This window comes from Mustela putorius, unplaced genomic scaffold (genome assembly GCF_011764305.1).
Source record: "Mustela putorius furo isolate JIRA1106 unplaced genomic scaffold, ASM1176430v1.1 tig00000596_pilon_pilon_pilon, whole genome shotgun sequence".
Taxonomy (NCBI): Eukaryota; Metazoa; Chordata; class Mammalia; order Carnivora; family Mustelidae; genus Mustela; species Mustela putorius.
In genome coordinates, this window is record NW_025421428.1 from 3,618,749 (window position 1) to 3,636,250 (window position 17,502).

The window sequence follows — 17,502 nt, forward strand, 5'->3', positions numbered from 1 at the left end:
AAGGGAGCCTTGACCAACAAAGTTGGTCCACTAACACTGCAGTCTTTAGGTAGTTAGGAGAATAAATACTACACGACAGCCAATTAATAATAATGAATGAACGTTTGCATAGAAATGAAGTGCCTCTCCATTCTTTTCTTACTTGATCTCCAATAAGCCCATGAGTTAGGTAGAATAGATGTGATTTTATAAAGGAGGAAATGGAGTCTCAGAGAAGGGCCCTAACCTGTCCAAGTGTGCAGAATGGCTGATCTGGTCACAGAGGAGAAAACAAGGTCATAGAGGAGAAAACAAGACCCGAATCCTTCCCTCCTCCCTTCCTCCTTCCATTCCACTCTCCTTCCCGCTGTCCTTCCTCTAGCCCTTTCTCTTCCCTTCCTTCTCTTCCCTTCCCTTCTCCCTCCTTCTCTCCTTACATCTTTCTATGTGCATGGGTTGATTTCTACTATGACTCAGGCTCTAGGCTTGGAACTGGGGATTTGAAGATAAATGAGACATGGTTAGCGCTTTGAAAGTACAGAGTGGAGGAGACAGATGTCTCCAGAGCTAAAAAAGAGACACAACGTGGAGCCATCACAGAGGGAGGGAAGACATTTAACTGGACCCTGAGGGTAAGTAGCATCACCAGGCAGAAGTAATGGGAGGAGAAGGGCACCCTGAGCAGAGGGACCAGAGAGAGAGAGTAAATGCTTGAGAAGATAGGAACGCACTGAGCTGGGAGGAGTGATGGTGTCTAGGGAAGGGGAGTGGGATGAAGCTGGTGCTAGACCAGGGAAGGCCTTGAAGTCTGTGCTAGGAGGTCTGGAAGGTGATGGGGGCCACCGAAGGGTTTTAAGCAGGGAAATGACAGGATCCCAAGTCATTTAAAGAAAGAGCATTTGGAAGCTGGTGTGGTGAATGATCAGGAGGCACTGAGCACAGTTAAGCTGTTGCAACAGTTCAGACCTAAGATGGTAAGTTAAGACCTGAAGCAACGGAACTGGGGGGCCAGAGAGGTATTTCACAAGAGATTTGGGGGATAACAGCAACTCTAAGTGGTTCCTACCATTGTAGTTCCTTCCTCAATCATGTGTCCTTTTCACTCATTCTTTTCAGACTATACATTTATATTTATTATGTTATCTCTCCGTGAAACAAATTTCTCAAGAATGCTTCTCCCTTTTCCTGATTTTAGGTGGGCAGCAACAGCTTTTTCTTCCCAGGCCCGGTTTTCGGGTGTTTGGTAAGTCTATGTAGAAGGTCAGGGTGAGATATAGCCCCGGGATGGGGGGATGGTGGGGGAAACTCTCCACCCTGCTGCAGTCGCGATTGGGCCAGCTGGGCACGTGATCACGCTGGGCCAATCAGAGCCCTTCCCCAGGGTCTTGAAATTGGATGGAGCCCCTGCCTTCTGGAAAGGAGTTGGCCAGTAGATAGCTAGCTGTTGCTTGATGGTTCCAGTGGCTGAGAAGGAGAAAAAGCTGATTTTTAGGGAGTGAGAATAATGAAGTATATGCTCAAAGAGAAGCAGAGACGAAAGAAGGAAAGAGGGATGTGCATGCTCCCCCAGCACTCAGGTACCTGATTGCACCTGATCCTGAGACAAGCATGTTTCTACACTTGGGTTCCCTTTTGCCTTAGCTGGCTCCAGGCAATGTTACTGATCCCAAAGGGACTTCAGTGCTGTTGTCTACAGATGCTGTTACAATGATCGAACCTTCTGGAAGTGTCTATCTGGAAGTGTTTGTGCAATTTACTCTCTGAATACTTCCTTTTTTTGCTCATCACTGTTGTTTGTTTTTTATTTTTTAAAGATTTTGTTTATTTCTTTTATAGAGAGAAAGAGAGATCACGGGGAGATCAGAGGGGAGGCAGAGGGAGAAAGAATCTGAAGTTGACTCTATACTGAGCTCAGAGCCGGACTCAGGGCTCATCCCACAACCATGATGAGATTATGACCTGAGTTGAAACCAAGAGTCATTCAGACCCCCAACAGACTGAGCCACCTAGGCAACCCCAGTGTTCGTTTTTTAGAGTAACTTTTTAAATTGAAGGATAGCATACACATAGCAGATGCTCATTTTTTAAAAGACCTATTTGCAATTATTTTTAAATTCATTATTCAAAATTAAGTATAGGACAAATTGGTCAATTCTCTCCAAAAAATTTGCTGGAAACATTCCCAGTGTTGGTAGGTAACGGGGGAGTGGAGATAAATTAAGTTTAGTCTCTGTGGCGCCTGGGTGGCTCAGTCGGTTAAATGTCTGCCTCTAGGTCACAATCCCAGAGTCCTGGGACAGAGCCCCACAATGGGCTCCCTGCTCAGGGGGGGAGCCTGCTTCTCCCTCTCCCTCTCCCTGCCCCCTCATGTTTGCTCTTTCTCTCTAGTGTTCACTCTCTCTCTCTCTCTGAAATAAATAAAATCTTTAAAAAACATATAAAAAATTTTAAAAAGTTAAGTTTAGTCTGTATCAACTAGAGTTCACAGCCTATTGTGAGTGGGTGGATGGGTGTGGAGAAAGACATACAATTAAATTATTGTCTGAAAAGTTCTAAATAAAAAGCATTTATTCAACCAATATTTGTCTTGTGCCCATAATGTACCAGGCGCTGCAAAACATGCCAGGAAGTCCGTCCCACGGACCCTAAGTGCTAAGGGAAGTATATAAAAATAGATGTGGCAGAACTGAGAAGGGTCAATTAACTGTATTCCTGAGGGATCAGGAATGGAGAAGGTAGCATTTGAGCTGGGCTGAAAAGGAGAAGTAGAATGTTGGCAGATGGGGAAGCAGGGAAAGCGGCATTTTATATTCAGGAACCTTCATACTAAGCAAAGGTATGGGGCTGCATGCTTCAAGGACGTGCTGGGAAGCTGAGAGAAAATTCCACCCCAACATCTCCAGGTCTTCTTGCACTTGAAGAGAACCACGTGACTAGGTTTACCAGTGGGCTGTAAATGGAAGTCACACATGGCAGTTCTGGACTAAAGTATTTAAAAAAGCAAGTTCTGGGGTGCCTGGGTGTCTCACTCAGTTAAGCAGCTGCCTTGGGTTTGGGTCATGATCCCAGGGTCCTGGTATCAAGCCCCACATCGGGCTCCTTGCTCAGCGGGGAACCTGCTTCTTCTTCTCCCTCTGGCTGCTGCTCTGTCTACTTGTGAATAAAAATAATCTTGGGGTGCCTGGGTGGTTCAGTCAGTTAAGTGTCTGCATTTGGCTCAGGTCATGATCTCAGGGTCCTTGGATAGAACCCCGCATTGGGCTCCAGGGAGTCTCCTTCCCCTCTGTCTGCCTGCCTCTCTGCCTACTTGTGATCTCACTCTCTGTCAAATAAATACATAAAATCTTAAAAAAATAATAAAATCTTAAAAAAAAAAAAAGGGCACGTTCTCCCTTAGCCTTCCTGCCTTGCCACAGTGACTGGGAGGTCATTTGTTCCAAGTGGTGCAGCTGTAGGATGGTGGCTTCTCAATCAGTCTAGCTTCTTGAGGGATTGTGGGGGGCACATGCAAGGGATAAGTACCATGACCAAGAAATAAACTTTTGTTGTGTGAAGCCATTAGGATTTGGGGGTTTTTTTGTTCCTGCAGCAGAAGTTCGCCTATCCTGATACACCAGGCTGAGAAATTTGGAATTTACCCTAGAGGTAGAGGGTAGCCCTTAAAAGTTGATAGGCTGGTGAGTAGCATTGTGAGATCTGCCAGAGTGCTGTCCAGATCGTCCCCTTCATGTAGAGCCCACAGTGTCATTAACCACTGTCCCATCTCAGAAAGGTTTGAGCTCATTCAGTTCAGCTCCCACTTTTCTTTTTCTCCTTCAACCACCTAGGGCAGATGTCCAGAGCTTTCTTGTTACCACACCACTGAGTCCAGGGTCTCATTACTTGCTTTGGGCTTATAGATTTTGTCCTGGGGCATGATGTAGGTATCTGTCACCCGGAGTAAGTGAGCAGGTTCATGTTGAAATCATACGGTATGGGTAGGCAAGCATCCAGTGAGTTACTGATGCTAATGGAGTGCTCCTTCCACTGGCTGCCCACACGGAAACAACATGCATAGGCCAGTTTGGTGTGGGCAACAGGAGGTCCTCTCTCTGGTCATAGCTGAGTGATCTGTGATAACGCCTCTGCGCTTGCCTTGCTCCTTGATGCTCAAACAATGTCCCTTGAAACCTTCTTTGCTGGTTCCATTCACCTGCCTCAACTGATCTTTGGGTCTTCCTCCTTTTTAGTAAACTGGCCCGGATCAGCAACCAGACCAGTGGGGAACTTGTGGCAAACTCCCCCGTCACTTTCTTCCCTTCCTCCAATCCTCTGATCACTAAATCTTGCATTCTCCCTTTGGTCTCCTCCATAGTACTTCCTTCTTTCTCTGTTCTAGTTCCTGCTGTCTAGTTCTTTAACAGAAGAGTGGATGATCTATTAAGTCTACAGCCTAGGTCATCAGCAATTGATACAAACAGACCCAAAAGGGAAAAGATTTCTCTATTCTTAAGGGTGGGGAGGACTCAACATAGAAGCTGCATAACAGGAGAGAAAATAGTTAGAGACAAAGAAAGGGAGGCAGCTACATCCTGGCTTGGTTCTAAGCCAGCCTGAGCTTTCCCACCCTGCCACTCATACAAGAGAAAGATTTGGCTCCCCCTAAAACAAGTCACTGGCCCTAAAGGCTTTCAACCTCACACCAGGAGGGGGAGCCATCTCAGCCCTGAGGGTCGTCCATTCTTATTTCTTATTCTTATTTAGACCTTTTTCTTTCCTTTTCTCTCCCAGTGTTCCCAGTTTCCTTGGGTCAAGATTTGCTTCAAATCAGAACTACCTCTTCACCTGAAGAGGTCATCCTTTACTATCTAATGATTTTAACCTTTCCCCTCCAGACTGGGCTCTGGGCACAACAGGAAGGCCCTTATAAGGGTTTTTCCTCAACCTAAGAGCAATTTTCTGCAGGAGGTGAATTCTTCTACTATCTCTTTAGTAACAAGCTCATCTAGCAATATTTTTGTGTCTCACAACCTGTGTTTTCTTTGTTACTGTTATTACTTTGAATAGATGATGATTTACATGGTTTAGAAATTCAAAGGCCAGGGGCACCTGGGTGGCTCAGTGGGTTAAAGCCTCTGCCTTCAGCTCAGGTCATGATCCCAGGGTCCTGGGATCGAGTCCCAAATCAGGCTCTCTGCTCAGCAGGGAGCCTGCTTCCTTTCCTCTCTCTCTGCCTGCCTCTCTGCCTACTTGTGATCTCTGTCTGTAAATAAATAAATAAAATCTTAAAAAAAAGAAAAAGAAAGAAATTCAAAGGCCACAATAGGTATATACAGAAAATCTCCTCTAAGTGCCATCCATCATCCATCAGTCTCCCCAGAGGCAACCCACGTCACCAGTTTCTTATGTATACTTATAAAGTATTTTATTTAAGTTCAAGCAAACACTTCTGTCTGTTCTTTCTCTTCCTTATTATTCTTCACACATACGTGCTGGCATTCCATACGTGTTGATTTGCACCATTTTTTTTTTTTCACTTAAAGGTATAGTTTGGGAATGATATTCCAGTGACTGCATATTACATAATTTATTTACATAATCCTCGACTGGCAGATGGGTAGCTGATTTCAAGCTTTTTTGCTACTGTAGGGAACACTGCCCTGATAACCCTGTCCACATACCATTTTGCACATTTTCGGAGCACACCTGTTAAAAGAAATTCCTAGCTGTGGAAACACTGGCTCAAAGAGAATGATAACTATTCCACTTGCCCATCTGTGGGCTTGTGCCAGTTACCACTCTCGCTAGCCACTGTTTTCCTACGCAGTGCTGGGCATGTCTTCCTAGGAAAGTCTTCTGGGGCCGGGTGGAAATTGGGTTGGAGGGAGAGGCCTTGTGAAGGAGTGGTATGTTCGAGGTGAAATGGGGCCAGGGAGATTCACCCTCCGGGGGTCAGAGAAGGCCTCGTGAAGGTGAGGCTTGAACAGAATCAGGAGCTCACCGGGCAGCGAGAGGAAGCAGCTTGGCGGCCATGCTGGCTCTTCCTGGCACTGTAATCTGAAGAGATCATTGCTGGGGGGCGGGGGGCGGGGGCGGAGAGGTGGTCTTCCTGAGGATGTACTGATAGCCTTACCTCTAAGAGAAAAGAACAGGAAACCATTTGGTGACAGTTATGTAATGATGGTGGATGAATGCCATGGAAAAGCAAAGTAGAGAAAGGGTGATAGCAATAATGACAGCAGCTCTTGCTTATTAAGAGCCACTGTGTGCCAGGCACTGGATGACTAATCACACGTGCATTTTTTAAAACCCAGTGAATCCTTATGCCACCTCTGCATAAGGCACTATTATTTCCAGTTTACAGATGGGAACACTGAGGGTCCAGATGACAAGGAGGCTGCCCAAGGTGGCACAACAAGCAAATGGCAGAACCAGGGTTCCATGAAGGTATGTGACTCCAGAGTGTTCCCTCTCACCTGCCAGAAAGCCTCCTCCCATCCACTGAACTCTCCAGAGCCCTGGCGAGGTGTGGTAAGAGAGGAAGTGATTACAGCTGATTACAGGTGAGGGTGAGGAGAAAATAAAGAATATATCACAATAGGGGAAAACAGTTGCTAAATAATCTAATCAGGTGGAAGAAAGCTGTACGTATGATCATTTAGAAATGGTGGTCACAGCTATGTAAAAAGAGAAATAACTGTGGGTGTGCGGACTTCCCATCTAGAAAGTTCTAGAACATCCTGAGCTTAAGTTTCTGATTATTGTCATTCCTGTATCAGTTGCCGTGTTCTGACTTTAGGAAAGCTGAGGAAATATGGCTACTTTACTTAAAACTGAAGACTATATGTATATTTTAAGATTTCATTTATTTATTTATTTTTAAAGATTTTTTTTTGTTTATTTGAGAGAGAGAGAGAGAGAAAGTGGAGGGGAGGGGCAGAAGGAGAAGCAGGCTCCCTGCTGAGCAAGGAGCCCAACATGGGGCTCAATTCCAGGACCCTGGGATCATGACCCAAGCCTAAGGCAGATGCTTAACCAACTGAGCCACCTGAGCCACCCAGGTGCCCCTATTTATCTATTTTAGAAAGGAGAGAGAGTGTGTGCATGCCAGGGGTGGGGGGCGGGGGCCGCAGTGGGGAGCAGAGGGGGAGGGAGAGGGACAAACAGACTCCGTGCTGAGTTCAGATTCTGATCCCACCACCCTGAGATCATGACCTGAGCCAAAATCATGGGCAGGCCACTTCACCGACGGAGCCACCCAGATGCCCCCAAACTAAAGACTATATTGAAGACATTTTAAGTCATTGCTGTATTTTTAATATCATGAGCATTTAAATATACATCGGTTATGGAACAAACACTGTGATATGGGGACATAACAAGTAATATATATTTTGGTCTTTGTTCCTGGCTTCTGGCCAGGAATCTAAAAACCTTTGTAATTTCCTAAGTGATAGAGGTGCTAAGAACATCTTTTGTTCTAATATTTGTTCTTTGACCCTAGTTTCTGATGCAGGGCTCCTAAGTCCCTTGGAATTTCCCAGTCCATAGGAGCATCTATTGTTCTAAGGAGGAGATTCTCGGTGGGCTCCTAGAGAGCCTCAGGTGGGGGCTGGTCACCAGAAAGACCAAGGCATGAGTAGAAACTTGGAACTTTCATCCCCACCCCACCAGCCCCTGAAGGGCGGAGAAGGACTAGAGACTGAGTTAATAATTGATCGTGTTCACATGATAAGGTCTCCATTAAAATCCCTGCACTGTGGGGTTCGGGGTGCTTACAGTTTGCTGAATACACGGAGGTGCTGAGAGCTTAGTGCTTCGGGAGGGCATGGACGCTCCTTATCCTTCCTCCACACTTGGCTCTATGCAAGCCTTTATCTGGGTGCTCCTGAGTTGTCTCCTTTCTAAGGAACTGGTAACCTAGTAAGTCAACTGTTTTCCTGAGTTCTGTGAGCCGGTCCAGTAAGTTATCGAACCTGAGAATGGGGTGGTAGGAACCTTGAGTTTACAGCCTGGAGACCTATGCTAGCAATTGGCATCCGAAATGGGGTGGGGACAGTTATGTGGAAACGAACCCTAACCTGCGGGTGGGCTCTAATGCTATCTCCAGACAGTGTCAGACCTGAACTGGATTGTAGGACACCCACCTGGCATCACAGAATTGGTCAGTGTGGGGAAAACCCCTCACATTTGGTTTCAGAAGTGAAGGTCTGTGGGAATAGTAGAGAAGAAACAGTAGGTCCCCCCCTCTTCCACACACATACACATCAGTGTTGTTATAGGGAATAGTTTTTTTCTTTTAAATATGAAACTTGGAAAAGCTAAGGGGTGACATTTGATACAAATCTAGAAGGTTAAGGAAGCAGACATTTTAAGAGGGCATCTTAGCCTTACTAATTAATGTAAATTGATATCAGTGTCTTGTCTATTCATTAAGAGGCTGCTCCAGTCATTGGATTTCTGTGGTGATTGTTTTTTAAAGGTTAGCCTTGACCGACTCCATTATGATTTTTTTTTCCAACAGTACTAGTGAACAGAATCAAGAGAGGAAACGTATATTTATTTCCAACAGTGAAAGTAACAGCTATCAATTGGTTGTTTCAGAAAAGTTATTTGGAATTCCTTCATTTGATCATTTGTTCACCCTGCCTTTATGTTAGTCTTTTTAACTAATTTCACTCATTCATTCATTCATTCATGCCACATTTACTAACCTGTCATGTGCCAAGTTCTGTGCTGGACACAAAGAGAAAAGGGCCAGCCACACCTGGTCCCTGCCCATGAGGGGTTTGTTGGTAGGACTAGAAATTATAACACAGTGTCACGAGTGCCATTTCACTTCAATCCGGTGCGTGTGCAGTGAGGGTTTGCTCTGTCCAGGCTGCTGTGCTGGGCACTTTCACAGGCAAGAAGAGAATGAGCTGTCTGCCCTGTCCTCAAGGAGCTCACAGTCTAATGGGGGAGACAGTAAGCAATCTGGTAATTAAACAATTAAAAATAGCCATCATTTATAAGGGGATTAAGCAGTGCTCTGGGATGAAGAATAACAGGACAGATTTTCCAGATGGTGCTCTGATGGACACATCACAGGGGACTGTGGGAGCCAGGAGGGTCAGCTAAGATGATACAGCCCAGAGCAGTCAGGGAAGGCTTTGCCAAGGAGGGTCCCTCCAAACCGACTCTGTACATGTAGGAAAGAGTCAAAGGGGGGGATCGTGGAGATGGGCTGTCCCGAGAGAGAGAACTGAGATTTCGCTGACAGAAGGTAGGATCCACTCAGACTGGGAGAGCAGCCCGTGATTCAGTGGCAGAGAGGGGAGGAGATGAGACGAAGCCGGAGAGACAAAGCAAGGCCAGGTCTATGTGGCCGCCAGTGCCAGAAGCTGGTATTTGTCGGGATGGGGACAAAATGTAAAGCTCTCCAAACCATGGCCCTTGCCACATAAGATTCCTGTAGCTTTCCATGGGTTCCAGAAAACCAAACCTATTGTATTCATGCCATGATTCCATTGTATACTTTTAAAGAGGTTCATAAATTGCTTGCTGAAGATGTAACTGTTTTTCTTTTTTCATTTCTAGAGAAAAAGGAACTTAAAAGTCCTCTTGGGGTAATTCACCTTTAGTTGCCTGAAGGTTGCTCCCTCGTCCTTGAAGGGGGACACACAGGGCATTTGGAGGAAAAAAAAGAGGGACGTTGGAATTCTCTAAGGGCGAGCCTGCAGACAGATTGTGGTATGGAGACTGGCAGGCCTGGACCTCATAGGATGGCTGTAGGAGTAACTTGTAGGAGAAACTTGAGTGTGTTTGTGGGCTAAGCAGTGAGGCAGTGGGACAGCTCATGGAGGTCCCTGGCACCTGCCCAGGGACCTGGATCTGCAGGGTCATTTGTCTGGGTTGGGGTAAAATAGCAAGACGGTGCACCAGGGAGCAAGCAGAACTCCAGACTACTGCTTGCTGTGGATGTGGGCTGACCCTGTCCCTGCTGGGGCGCTTCCGTCTTGGAGTTTGGGAACATTCAGGAGGAGCGAAAAGCTCCATCAGGGAAACACTTGAGAAACTTGGGTTTCTCAAGTCTGTGACTTTGATTTGGAAAACAAAGAAATGAAATGATTACATTTGCACTGTGAGTGTCTGAATGTCAGATGTGAATGTCTAGAAATGGCAGATGTGAAATGAGACAAGGTAGAGTGATTGGACCTAAAGTCTAATGTTGTGAAGGACAGTTTACTAGATCTTAGGAGGCAGATGCCCTCCCGCTCTCCCTGGGGCCAGTGCAGCAGAAGGAGGGGCTGAAAAATCCCTGGTTTTGTGAGCCAGGTCTAACCCCTCCTGGGGTGGGGGTTGTTACTTCCAAGATCCCAGTTTGCAGATGGGATCATGGAGGCCCAGAGGAGTGAGTGACTTGCCCTGGACCATTCTGTAAGAAGAAGGTAGGACAGGGAGTGAACTCAGGTGTCTGAATTCCCCAGGCAATGCTCTTTGGATTCTAGCGAAGTGCTGCCAGTGCAGTAATCGTGGTGAGAAAGAAGAGGAGAGGGAGGAAGGGGCCCCGGGGAGAAGAAGAGAAACACAACAGAATAGGGAGAAGGGAAAGGAGGAGGCACAGAGTGGAGCACCCAGGCCAGCTTTTGACTAAAACCTTAATCCAATAATCCAATCAGCTATTATGGGTGGTTTTCTTTTTTCTTTTTTTCTTTTTTAGCTTCTCCGTGTTCCAAAGAAGGTAATGCTTTGCTGGCCTGATTGTGTTTCCATTACAACTTGTGGCTGGAGATGCAGCACAAGATTAAAAAAAAAAAAAAAAAAAAGCCCATTGTTTCGTGTTGTGATAATATAACTCTCTGTAAATGGTGCAGTCCAGTGGACAGAGTACTGCCCCCTCCCACCCCACTGGTGACCTGCGGGGACAGCTGAATGCCTTCTGGTCCGTTGAGCCCAGAAGAGTGGGGCTGGGCTTTCAGAAACAGCTGGGCTGATTCATCTAGAACAAAAGCCAGCTCTTCTGCTAAATCCCTGGCCAGCCCGGGCTGTGGGGCCAGTGGGCCCCTGTCCCCTTCCATGGAAACTTCTTCTTGAGCTGGCCCCAACAGTGTCCGTCTCCTGCATGAGAGCCTCGGACAGCTTCCCAGTGCCCCATCCCTTCTGCCTGGCACGCTCTCAGTCCCACACGGGAGATTGGCTTTGGAGTGAAATCTCAGTTCTCATCCCACCTCTGCCGTTTCCCAGCTGTGCAACGTAAACAAGTGACTTCACCTCTCTGAGCCTCCATCTCTCCCTCTCAGAACTGGGAATGAGAATAGTTTCAATCTGAGGAATTTGCGGTTAGTGTCCAGGGAGGGAATGCCTGGGGCAGGCTCCTGTGAGTGCTGCTGGCCTCTTGCTGCCTGGTTCCATCTTCTCGAAATCAGAACAAGTACCCTGTGTTCCAGACATGCTAGCGCATGCTCTCTCATCCTAAGCATCTCTGTGCCTTTCCTATGGGGTTCCTGTAATGATACCAGTTACTGTTTACAGAGCCCTTTTTATGCAGCAAATGGTGGACATGGATAATTTCATTTTTCTACAACTCCTGGATGTGGACTCAGTTATCAGACGAAGAAGCTGAAGCCCTGGGAGGTGTCCTACAAGGCCTGGCCCATCTCCTTATTTGCAGTCTTCTTGGACCCTGTCTGCAACCCCCAGCCTCCTTCCAACCCTACCTGAGCTTCCTTTATCATAGTTCCTATAACACCCTATTGTAATTGTCTGTTTCCTTGGCCACAGGCCCTGTAAGGGTTGAGTCTATGGCTGATTCATCTCTATGCCCTTAGCCCTAAACGCAGGGCTTGGCACATAACTCGTACTCAAAAAAGCAGTAAGTAAATAATAAGTAAGGAAAAAACACAGAACATGAACTTCTTCTGTGGGTACATGAAAGAATACAAAAATAGCACTGCCTCAAAGATTTTTTTTTTTGTATGGGTGTGTGTATGTGTGTACGGGGTTTTATGAATTACTTCTTATTTCTGAAGCACAGCAGTTTATAATCCTTCTTCTAGATCTACATTTCTTAAACAACTCCAGATACCGTCCATAGAAATAGCGCGTTGTCATAAAGCATTATATGAAGTGTTATAGGGAGGGGCCCAACATCAGGCCCGCATCTGATCAAGATGAAATTAAATAATTCCTGATCCTGAATGGGAAGCCTGGAGGAAGCCTCACCTTCCTCTTGACCTTCTTCTATTTGGCTATAGAAAGAACCTGGGATTTGGAGACACACCTGGACTTGGATTCCAGACCTACTCACCCAACTGAAGAAACATAAGCAAGTTGCTTATCTTTTCTGAGCCTGTTTAATGTATTTGAAAAATTGGAGATTATACCTAACTTGCAGGAGGTAGCTATAGGCTTAATTGACATAATAAATTGGCATAATGTGACCAGTAAGCACCCCAAACCTGGTAGTTATAGTTTTAATTTTGTTATGACACCGTCACCGGGCCAGCTGTGTGCAGCTGCGGACAGGTTGCGTTTAACAACCAGTTGTTAAAATTCCTGGAGACTTAACAGCTAGCTAGGGGAGCTGATTGAAGCTAGCTCTAGCACATTACTGGAGGGACCCAGGCTTCTTCCCTTCTTCCAGGCTTGTCTTCCTCCGTCCTCCATACCTTTGCTTATTCTGTGCCCAGAGCAGAAGATTCCATCCCATTCCTTACCTCTTGTCTTAACTCTTCCCAGCCTTTCAAGCCCAGCTGAGTCCTCTGTCTAGTGATCCTATCTTCTCTGCCTGGCTCTCCCTCCCCCTTTCTCTCCATCTGCAGGTTACAGTGGGAGCAGCCAGGTTTGTGCAATATGAGCCTTTCTCTCTGGCTGGAGTCACTGGATAAAGGGTAGGCATGTGACCCAAGTTAGCCTGTGGGCCACAGACAAAGATTCCAGCTCCCTGCTGGTAAAAGCCATTTTGTGGAAAGCAGAGATGCTTGTCCGATTGGAAGCCGAACAATGAAGCAGATGAGCAGACGGGCGATGGAGTCGAAGCACTTTCCAGGTACTCTGTGTGCTCAGGCCAACATCCGGCTGACCCCAAGGCCCAGCTACATCGTGCCCTAAGGTCTCTTTGGGATACTGCAGGATCCCCAAGAGCACTCTTCAGTCATTTGCTTGCACAAAGTCCTGATCTTGTGCTCTGCTTCTAGGAATCTGCTAGAAAGCATTCAGTGCTCAATAAATGCTTGTCCTAATAACTTACTTTTCTGAGGCTAGCATCAGGAGAGGTCTGCAAAAGAACCCTAGTGGATCCCAAAATCTTCCCTGGACAATCCAACCTTCTCCTCTCTGAGTTTCTCCACACTGATTTACTCACATCCATCCTGCCTTTTCGTGTGGGCCTCACTGGCTTTCTCTGTGGAAGGTGATCACCTCAAAATGGCGGTCTTAGCCTTCAGAGATGGCTAGCCCTCACAGGCCCAGTTAATTGACCATAATCACCCTATCCCAAACTTTATTTCCAAATTCTGATAGTCCTGCTTGCTTCTGGTGTCTACTAATACTATCAACTGTATTTGGTGTGGGGTGGATAGTCTATAAACATAGATGCCAAGTGAGGGCCACTCCTGTGGATGGGGAGAGGCATCCAAGGGGGATCAACAACCCCAAATTATCCACTGTACAGCCCAAGTGGTGGCCTTTGTTTCCCCCATCCCCACTCCTGGAGGATGGGGGAGGCAGTCTTCTGGCAAAAGGGTACATCAAAGTTCTTCCATGAGAGGAGATCATATTATCCAAAACAAGAAGGTCTTCACTCTGAAGGTGAGGATCTAGAGCAAAAAAGGCCTCACTAATGCCCACAGCCAGTGGAGACAGGAGTACAAATAGGAGTCTAGAAAGAAATGAGAATAAGATACCAAGGCAGAGGGGCACCTGGGTGGCTCAGTCGCTTAAGCGTGTGCCTTTTGCTCAGATCATGATTCTGGAGTCCCAGGATTGAGTCCTGCATCAGGCTCCCCACTCAGTGGGGAGTCTGCTTCTCCCTCTGACGCTACCCCCTCTCCTGCTGTCTCTCTCTCACACTCTCTTTCTCAAATAAATAATCTTTTTTTTTAAAGAAAGAAGATACCAAGGCAGAGGAGACTTCTTAGCATCCTTTGCAACTTGACCTTGACTAAAAGGTCAGGCCAAGATCTATCCTGACCAGCTGTGAATGTCTGCCAGGCAAAGCACTAGGCATTTGCGTGGCCCTCCAGTTGAAGTATTACTTGTCATCACTGGCATCATGCTCATAATATCTCTTTATTTCTGGAGGCAGCTTGTGCTCACGTGCTTCTCCAGTACCAAGTAGAGCAATTAAGAGGATTATATGTGCTCTGTTAACCTGTGCTCCGTTGGCCTCAGTTTCCCCATTTCTTTAGTGGGGGCTTGGACCAGATGTTCTCTATAATACCCTTCATCTCAATCTGATATTCTCCAGTTCAGTGGAGACACAGATTCAGAGGTTTACCCTTCTTGGCCAGAAAGAAGCTGCTGGAGTTGAAAATGATACACTAGGCAAATCTGGGGCATGTGTGCGCCAGGTTTTATAATCAAAGAGCTCAGAGCCGAATCGTGTGTTTTTGCCTTTCTCCTCAGGACCATAGGCAGCCTCTGGAAAAATCAGAGAATGTCAGAGGGAGAGTGTAGCCTTTCTTTGGGGTGAGTGCCCTGCTTCAGTTCTTAGGGAAAGTAGGACTGAGTAGAGTTTCCCAAGCCAGGAAAGGTGTCAGCGAATGACATTGGACATATTCAAAGGAGAAAGACCAAGGACTCAGGTGTGTTTGTTGTTACTTGTGTGAACTTGGGAGAGCTACTTAACCATATCTCTTAACCAAAGGTGCCTTGGCCCCCTCATCTGAAAACTGGACCTGGTAACATCTACCTGGGGGTTGGGGTATGGGTGGGGAGGTGAGGATAAATGTTGGTAGCCCATGAGCATGTCCAGACAGACACCCAGACACCCAGAGGTGTCCAGAGAATGGTTCCTGTAATTACTTGGGTTTTAGAAAGGGAGGCGGGAGTGAGTGGAAGAGCTGAGCTGGGATTCCCCTGGCTGTGTGGCTTCCCTGGCTGCTACTCAATGGAAAAACCAAAAGAAAAAAAGAAGGAAAGACCAGGAAGTGAGTATGGTGCTCCTGGCTCCTCTGCTCCTTGAATGCTACCTTTTCCTGCTCCAATCCCCAGAACCTGGCAATTACTGACTTCGTATATTTTACCTTGTGTGAGAAGGAGGTATTCCCAGCTGAACATGGGGCTGCTGCTAGCACCAGGCTGGGAACAGACATCGTGGTCATCTGGTCCAGTTTCCTGCTCTGGGAGTCCTCCCCACCTGGAGCCACAGAGCCGCTGAGAGAGGCCTGGGAAAACCCATCTTTGCAGCAGGACTACTGGAGGCCGTCCTGTGCCTGCCATCACACGTGGCTGTTTCTCCAACACATGTGAGATGCTGTTGAGATGGAGAGAATACCGCATTTGTTTAAAAGTGATTTTGCACTCATCTTCTGGACAATGTGGATTTCTTCCATCACCTAAAATAATATCTGGCATCACACTGGCTAAGAACTTCCATTTATGGAGAATCCACAGAACCAGCCACTGTGCTGAGAGTCCTTGTGTCTTCCCAACAGCCCCATGAAGAGACAATTATTATATCCACTTAACAAATGAGGAAATGACACTTTGCCAATATTAAGTCACTTGCCCCAAGTTACAGGACTGATTAAGTGTCAAGACTTCCCACCAAGGCCATTTGACTCCAAAGCCCCTTTAGTTTCTGTTTTAGGGACAGGGATGCGCCTGGCATTTCTTGTTCTTTCATTCTGAATGAAGTTGGGAAACTTTCTCTTTCATTTGGTCCAGTGGGTCCTGCACACCTCCCCTGCTTTTGCGGGTAGCCCCTTTCGCGCTCCCCTGAGGGGGGCTTTGCCTCCTGAAGTCGTAACTCACTGAAGCTGAAATCTGCCTCGGTGGATCCCAGCTGAGCGTGGCACGCTGCCCACCCCAACTGAGCTCTTTGGCCCCAGCTCAGCCCAGCCAGCCCGGGAGCTCCCGGGGTCTCTCCCCCGCCCCCCCACCCTCCTGCAGATCTTCTCTCCTTGCTCCGAGACTCAGTTTATTCCTAGAAGGGCCGGGTGCCTTCTTTGCGGGGAGGTAGCGAGGCGTCTGGTAAAGAGACACAGGGTGCCCTCGACGAATGCCAGCCGGGAGCCCGAGTCGTCGTCCTCCCAGCAGCCTGCGGGCAGGGGCCGCCGCTCCTCCCCACCCCCACCCCGCCCCCCCTCGGCCCGGCCGGCCCGCCCCGCCCCGAGGGCGGCTCCCGCCCGCGCCCTGCCCACCGCGTCGGAGCGACCGCAGAGCCCCCGCCCCGCGGTCCGGAACCAGCTGAGCGCAGCTGGACCCAGCAGCCGCCGTCGCCAGCGCCTGAGCAGCAGGTAGGGGACGGGGGCGGCCGCAGCCCCGGACATCTTGGGGATCCCGGGCATCTGGGTCCTTCTTCTCCCTGCCCCGCGGTGCGAGCCAGCCCGCGTCTGGAGCTCGTCCCTGCAGCTGGGCATCGCTGGAGAGGGGCTTCCTCCCTCACCTTGCTAGTCTTCTGGGGGACCAAGAAGGGTTGGATTGGGGGTCTAGGGCAGGGGAAGAAGGGGGTCGGGCCTCCACCTACAGGCCCCGCTATGTTGCTAGCACCTGAGCTAACCTTGACCCCGCCCCCGCCGGTGAGGGAACTGGGCTCGGGGTCACCCCCGCGCTCGGTGTACCCCACCCGGGCTTGCAGGTAGCTGCGTGTCCGCGGGTTGGGCGGTGGCTCCGTCGGGGAGTCTGCTCAGCGGATCCTTGACTCCAAGGTAATAATGCCTTTGCCTGCTCTGCCGGGCGATGAGGAGCCCTCCACCTCCTTCCTCTTTTGGGGCCCAGAACTGTTAGAAACTTCTTCCTTGTACTCCTCTGAAATCTGCTTGCATTTGTTCCGTGAAGGTGCCTTCTCCTCCTCGGCCCTGCAGAGTACGTGCCTTTCTCTGACTCACACGGAAACTTCTCTCCGAGTTGACGACAGTGATTGGATTCTCCCTTTCTCCCTGGGCGCCTGTCTCTTCTGGGGACTAATCACCTCCCCCCCCCCCCCCCCCCGCGAATCTGGTCACAGCAGTGTCCCCCTGGTCCAGTGCAGGCCGGCTGCTCTGGGCGGTGGCCAGGGGCAAGCCCAAGTTTTAGGAAGATGGGGGAGCCTTCGGGAGGACAGGGGACATTGGCTTCTATTGTAGCCCTTCATCTGCCCAGACATACACTCATCCTTTATCCCGCCCTTAAGCAGAGCGGAGAGGGTATCTTTAAGACACCCAGAACTCTGAAGAGCCAAAGGCATTTAGGGCTGTCCTGGGGGTAACTCGGGCTTCGTGGAAGTCTCGGCCTCGGGGGAGGAGCCTCTGCTTTACCTCCGCTCCTAGACACTTTCCAAGGACTTAATCCTGTATGGCCTGTTCTCCCAGGACCACATTTCTTACCCACGCACTGGGACCGCTGGCTGCACCGCATTTT

General features: G+C 48.3%; 2 protein-coding genes across 4 annotated transcripts in view; both read left to right on the forward strand.

The window, feature by feature from the left end:
- Nucleotides 1-6,755, forward strand: part of LOC101680262 (translation initiation factor IF-2-like) — a 42,381-nt gene extending 35,626 nt beyond the window's left edge. Inside the window, exon 4 of one of the 3 annotated variants that reach the window (XM_045082334.1) lies at nt 6,316-6,755. The gene's annotated coding sequence lies outside the window, so the exon portion shown is untranslated. Of the gene's footprint in view, nt 1-1,174; nt 2,234-6,315 lie in introns of those variants that run through there. The other 2 variants (XM_045082336.1, XM_045082335.1) reach the window with 2 other exon arrangements.
- A 9,535-nt stretch (nt 6,756-16,290) lies between these two features.
- The window catches only part of GSN (gelsolin), a 54,500-nt gene continuing 53,288 nt past the window's right edge, over nt 16,291-17,502 (forward strand). The window contains exon 1 of the mRNA XM_013047374.2: nt 16,291-16,400. The gene's annotated coding sequence lies outside the window, so the exon portion shown is untranslated. The remainder of the gene's footprint in view (nt 16,401-17,502) is intronic.